The sequence below is a fragment of the Triticum dicoccoides genome, chromosome 6B (assembly GCF_002162155.2).
Source record: "Triticum dicoccoides isolate Atlit2015 ecotype Zavitan chromosome 6B, WEW_v2.0, whole genome shotgun sequence".
NCBI classification, from domain to species: domain Eukaryota; kingdom Viridiplantae; phylum Streptophyta; class Magnoliopsida; order Poales; family Poaceae; genus Triticum; species Triticum dicoccoides.
The window spans coordinates 325,661,174-325,666,952 of NC_041391.1; the positions used below are offsets into that span (position 1 = coordinate 325,661,174).

General features: G+C 57.5%; 1 long non-coding RNA gene across 1 annotated transcript; it reads left to right on the forward strand.

Annotated features, from left to right (window-relative positions):
- The first annotated feature begins 3,156 nt into the window (after positions 1–3,156).
- Positions 3,157–5,212, forward strand: LOC119323716. The gene is made up of 3 exons (XR_005156475.1): positions 3,157–3,883; positions 3,976–4,184; positions 4,278–5,212. It is a non-coding gene; the product is annotated as an uncharacterized LOC119323716 (long non-coding RNA).
- Positions 5,213–5,779: the final 567 nt, after the last annotated feature.

Consider the following 5,779-nt stretch of genomic DNA (forward strand, 5'->3'; position numbering starts at 1 on the left):
CGGCGCCAGCGACGCCTTCGGAGGTGCTCAAGAGGATGCGGTGAGCGACATGTCCGATTGATCCTTTGCCCCATGCTATTTACCATGCGCAGAGAAAGCTCGGGCGTGGCCCTGAAGGTCATAAGAGCACTTTGGGAGGGGAAGCCCCTCATGTAAAAAGGATTATTGTCCATGCGTCCTTAAGGATGGCACTGAACGTGCGCCCGTATGATGTCATGACTTCCACAATGGTCACCGTGGTTTTACCTTTGCCTTGGCGAGCTTCGAATGGGCTTGCATCGACTTCCAGATGGTCCCTCGGGAGACCTTTTGGGCCATGCAGTGAGAGTCTGGCGAGAGCAAGCGCCGACAGGTGCGCGTGCTGGGCCCGGCCCTGCTTGCGAGGGGCTCGCGAGAGGGGGGGGCAGCTAGTGCGAATTCCAACTTGAGCAGAAACCGGAACACAAGAAAGCACACGAACAAGACAAGACACCCCTCCCCGCATACGCAAACACAAATTCGACTTCAACTTAGATCTGAAACGAGAAAGCTTGTTCGCACAAAAGGAAGCAAAAGCAAAATGCCGCGTTCGGCACCTAGTCTAGTCTTCAATGTCTTCTCACCAGCGCGGAGCTAAGTGCTGCCACTGGGCGTGGGAGGGATCCCCCGATGCCCGAGGGCAGCTCTCCGGAGACTCCGGGGCGTGTACAGCCCCAAGTCAATATTACGTGAGAGTCTCACGGGCGGCAAGCTTCACAGGCACTGGGCCTTCTTCACAGGTACCGGCCTTGCTTCATATCGCCAGATGAGGGCCCCGCCTTGTGCCACCCTTGACCACTGTTGACGGCTACCGGAAACCAGGACGATGCCAATGGGGAAAAGGGGACGCCATCGGTTTCCCGGACGACCACGGGTCCTCTGCCGGGGGCAGGCCTTGGGGCACCTCCCCAACAGAGCGCCTACCTCCGAAGAACGCCTTGCTCTGCGTGCCCTGGGGAGGAGCCTGGCTCCCGGCCCCTCTCATGCAGCCACCAGTGCTCTCCTCCTGAGGGGAGGGAGGCTGCTGCATCGCTACAACGACCTGAACCTCCTACGACCCATGGTTAGCATAAGCTTTCTCCTGAGGAATTAGCGGTACCCGATAGTTGTTGCCGCCGGCACGGCTGTCAACGCTTCCGTGAGGTTCCTGAAAGGGCTCGACTTCTGGAGCCTCTTCCTCCCAGCCTGGCCCGAGGAATGAGCCGTGGTCTTCTTCCAGTGCGTACTCTCAATCCACCATGTGGGGCACATAGGCCTCCGAGGTCACCGTCCCAAAGGCCTCGCCGTAGTGCCCCACGCGCCATGCAGTTCGGCTTGAAGCTCCATCTTGGGGGTGGTAGGACGGCGGCCCGCCCGGGATGTAGGCCATGATACGCATGCCCTTGCTTACCAGGGGCGGTGTCAGCGCAGCTTGTCGCCCGGTGTTGACGGCCAGGCTGGTGTTGGTGAAGTGCGCCCAGGGGCGCGTGGGCTCGGATAGGCCCGCAGTGTGATCCACCCGGGGCCTGGGGTGGAAGCTGGACACAGAATGGAGGTTCCCCTGAAGCAGCGGCATCCAGGAGCTCAGTGACGTGCTCCAGCAGCACATCGTGGTCGCTTTCTTGCAGTCTGCACCGCAACAGTTCTCGCGCCACCATGAGCGCGGCCTTCACGTTCACCTACTCCCGTCGGGTGTGCGGTGCTGTGGCCGCAGCGTGGCTTGAGGCCCTTGCTGCTGATCGCACCTGCCGCGGAGTGAGGGCAGGTGGCGCTTCACCGCGTCGCCCGCGCCCCACAGCGCTCTGCAGAGTGCGGGCTGCCTGAGGTGCGGGGTTGAGGTCACCTTGGGCAGGCGGCACGGCATGGGCAGGCCATGCTGCCCAGCGGTCGGAGTTGGCCGTCGGGTCGCCAGACATGGAGGCGGCGAAGCGGCGGAACGCAGGACGGAAGAAGGAAGATTTCAGCACACCCCTACCTGGCGCGCCAAATGTCGGATGTGGGGTTCTGGCAAACCCTTAAGGTTCAAACTCTGGGGTGCGCGCAAAGATCTTCCCCCTACCAATCCACGTCCAAACGCCTCGCGAGAATCTAAGCTAAACGATGAACAACACGAGGGACACAAGATTTATATTGGTTCGGGCCACCGTTGTGGTGTAATACCCTACTCAAGTGTGTGGTGTGGCGGATTGCCTCAGGGGCTGATGATGAACAGTACAAGGGGAAGAACAACCTCGCGAGAGGTGTTCTTGAACTGGTGTGGTGTTCTCGTATGAAGAGATTCGGTCCCCGTTGGCTTGGTGAGAACTCGATGCCTTCCTACTGTGGTGGCTATCTCTATATATAGAGGTCCTGGTCCTCTTCCCAAATATTGAGCGGGAAGGGTGCCAACAATGGCCATTTTGAAGGGGAACATCTAGTACAAGCTATCTTGACTAAAGTTGGTCTTCGGCTACCAAAGGCACTGGCGATGACGCCGTCTTGGGCTCCATGGTGACCTCCATCTTGCCGCTCTGCTGGTCTTGGTCTCGTTGCACCGAAATGGTAACCTTTGCCTGATGCCCCGGTACTCCGCACTTGTGCTTGCCCCCTTTGCACCAAAGAGGAAACAAGGACACTGCGCAGGCCGGCGCCCGCCTGGTCTCGATCGTCACGGCTTGCATCACGAGCACCTCGCGAGGTACCCTTTCCTTGATCTCTCCGGCACCTCGCGAGCCTGCCTGGCGAGGCCGCTCCTGAGGAAGCCTTGCGTCGTCCGCCCCATGAGGCTCGGCCCCTCATGAGGGTCTTGAATTTGCGTTGATGAAGATGGGCCACACTGGGCCTGTACTTGAGCCATGCCGTAGGCCGCAGGCAGGCAAGTCTGAGGACCCCCGTTCCCAGAACGCCGACACTATGTCTTGCTTAGATCTGGAGAGCATGAGAGAGTGAAATAGAGGAACCCTAGTAAAGCAAGCGTTGAGGCTCCTGCATATATATATATATATATATATATATATATATATATATATGGTGGGTCTACTATGATAACACCCTCTAGAGTCTTATTCTGCACACCAAATCCTTATTCTGCTAACACTAATGAGCTGCCCGCAGCACCAGAAAAAACGTACCACCGCAAAAACAAAAACTGCACCCCACCCCCCGGCGCACCACCCACTCCCACCTTCTTCCTTCCCCGCTTCACCCCCAAATCTCCGCCAGCGCCCTGCGCCACCACCAACCCGCCTCCCGGCGCCACCACGCTGCCCTACACCGCCCCTACATCCCCGCACACCTTCCTGCCACCTCCCAGCCCGTGCTGATGCCGGCCCCCTAATCCTAGCACCCGATCACCGCGCCGGCCCTACCACCGGATCGAGACTGCCATGGTCCGCCGTGATGCCTCCGGTGCCTCCCTACGATGGATCCGGCTAGATCCAGCCCCGCCGCTCCTAGCCACCTTCCTCTCGGCCCTGGCCGGGCCGCAACTGGCACCGCAGTGGTACCACGCCCCGCCCTCCCGTTGCCTCCCGCCAGGATCCGTCCGCCGCAGCCAACCTCCTCCATCGCGCGCCTACAACGATCCACGACGGGGAGGTGACCTACTGCCTCGATCTGATCCCGACGAGGAGCTCCTCCCTCCCGCTCCTCTCCGGTGGGGCGTCGGGATGGGTCCCCTCCATGCCCCGCGCCTCCTCCCGGCTAGCCGCGCCGCTAACCACGAGCCTCCCCACGACACGCCGACGCTCCACGGCCCCAGGCCTGCCCGAATCGCCATGGCGATGGATCAGCGAGATCCACTCTTGGGTGACCTCCACCTCATGTCGGTGCTCCTGTGCAACGGAAACAAGCAACATCAGCTCTCCCCCAAAGCGCAGTTCACCTCCCGTTCATGGATTCGTGGATGGTGAGATCCCATTGACTCCTTTGCTCCGCGTCCTGGATCCAACGAGCATTTGGGCTTCAGGTAGAAAATCACATCTCTACCACGATGTGCAGGAACCAGGAGGCCACCTACTTTTTCTCTCCCGAGCTTCTCTGCAGCTAAGCAATGGGAGAGCCTCCTAGTGAGCACTTGCTCCAGCCGTGGGATCTCAACTCCTCCCTCCGTCATGGATCCATGATGGGACAGCACGGTGATGCAGTTCGGCATGCGCGCGCGTGCAGCATGGTTGGGGCAGCGAGGCAGCTCGTGTAGTTCCCTTCAGGTAGTGGAGATAGGCATTGGTTTTCAGATTTGATTTCCTGGCGAATTTAAGCATGTTTTTTGGAAGCTCCTTTGTGACTAGCTTTTTTTGCAGTTCCGTTCGAGTGCCAGATCCTCCCGAAGCAACCGAGGGACACTTCCTCCTCTTCACAGCGGAGGTGCACCCCTACCTTCGCGCGACCATCAACGGCGACCCTTCCCGCACGGGTTCCGGCATCGATCCGTGGCTTACGGCCGCGGACGCCGTCCCAACCCCTTCTTCTTCAAGTAGCACACAATGCACCGGGACCCCGCCTCCGTCGCCGCGTTCTTGCTGATGGAGGATTGGTTCACCAGGACCAGCCCGGCTAGGTGGAGTTCCAGCTCAGCCTTGTCTCATTCCCGAGCTCGTGCGCCAGATCCAACCTTGACAGAGCTCCAACCAGCACCGTCGCTGTCCAAGCCGGCGACTGCGACTCTGCACACAGGCGTGTAGTTCTGCCCACGGGGAAGTGCAGCTCGGCCAACGGGGGCGTGCAGTTTGGCCCACATCATCGACGGCTTCCATGACTACGATTCTGCATACGACGCATGCAGCTCTGCCCACGGGGGACTGCAGCTCAACCAACGGGAGCGTGCAGTTCGGCCCACGGCATCGGTGGCTTTGCGGCGAACTAGCGTGTGCACGGCTAGTTCCCTTGTACTCTGCACACGTCGATGATTTTTTATGAGGGGTTCATTGTGTATGTTGCAGAGGTCAGGCGTCCACATATGCGCGTACAGTTGAGCACGGTGCCAGGTGCAGTTGAGCTCGTCCTGAGGCAAGCGTTAATACAAGCGGCAGGCAGAGGCAGTACAGGGGTGGCCTGCTTGCTGATGGATGCGCATCCTCAACTGCAAGCAGTTTCCAGTTTCGCTACGACACGTTGTGGATTTTCGTTTTGTTTTCAGGCAGCCCATGATTACCACAGGCGCATAGCTTCGGAATTTTGTTTGCTCCATTTGTAGTTCTCTCAATGTGCAGAAGAGAAAATGTTTCACAGTTTTGAAGTTCGCTGTCACAACCTAGCTAGTCATGCATTAGAGTGTTGCATCATGGTTACTCTTTCATCAGAAACTTGAAATGGGGATGACAGAACCCTCAGTCCCCTCTGAAACCAACTAGGGTTTACTAAAATAATTTTCAATGAACCTGAAATGCCCTTCTAAAATGCCCATCATTTTTGTCTTGGTTCAGAACCTCTGCCAAAAGTGGTGCACATTTTCCTAGGCCATCTTAGGGTTTTTGAATTAATTCATAAATATTTGAATTTGGGCATTTAAAATAATATAAAATATTTAAATGCTCAAATATCTCCAAACTAAAATGTTTCATGTTGGAAATAATCCAACTATGGGCCAGGAATAGTTTGGTGATTTTTGAACTTGCCTAGGTATTTTATTTAATTCAACAAAGTTGCAGATATATTAAATAAAACAAAAACAGAAAAATATATAACAGGAGGAGCTTACCTGGGCTCCTCCACTGTGCGGCCCAGCCAGCTGGCTGGCCCAGCCGGCAGCCGGCCCAGCCCACCTCCCTCCTCTGTCGTCTTCGCCCCGACAGAGGGAGGGGAG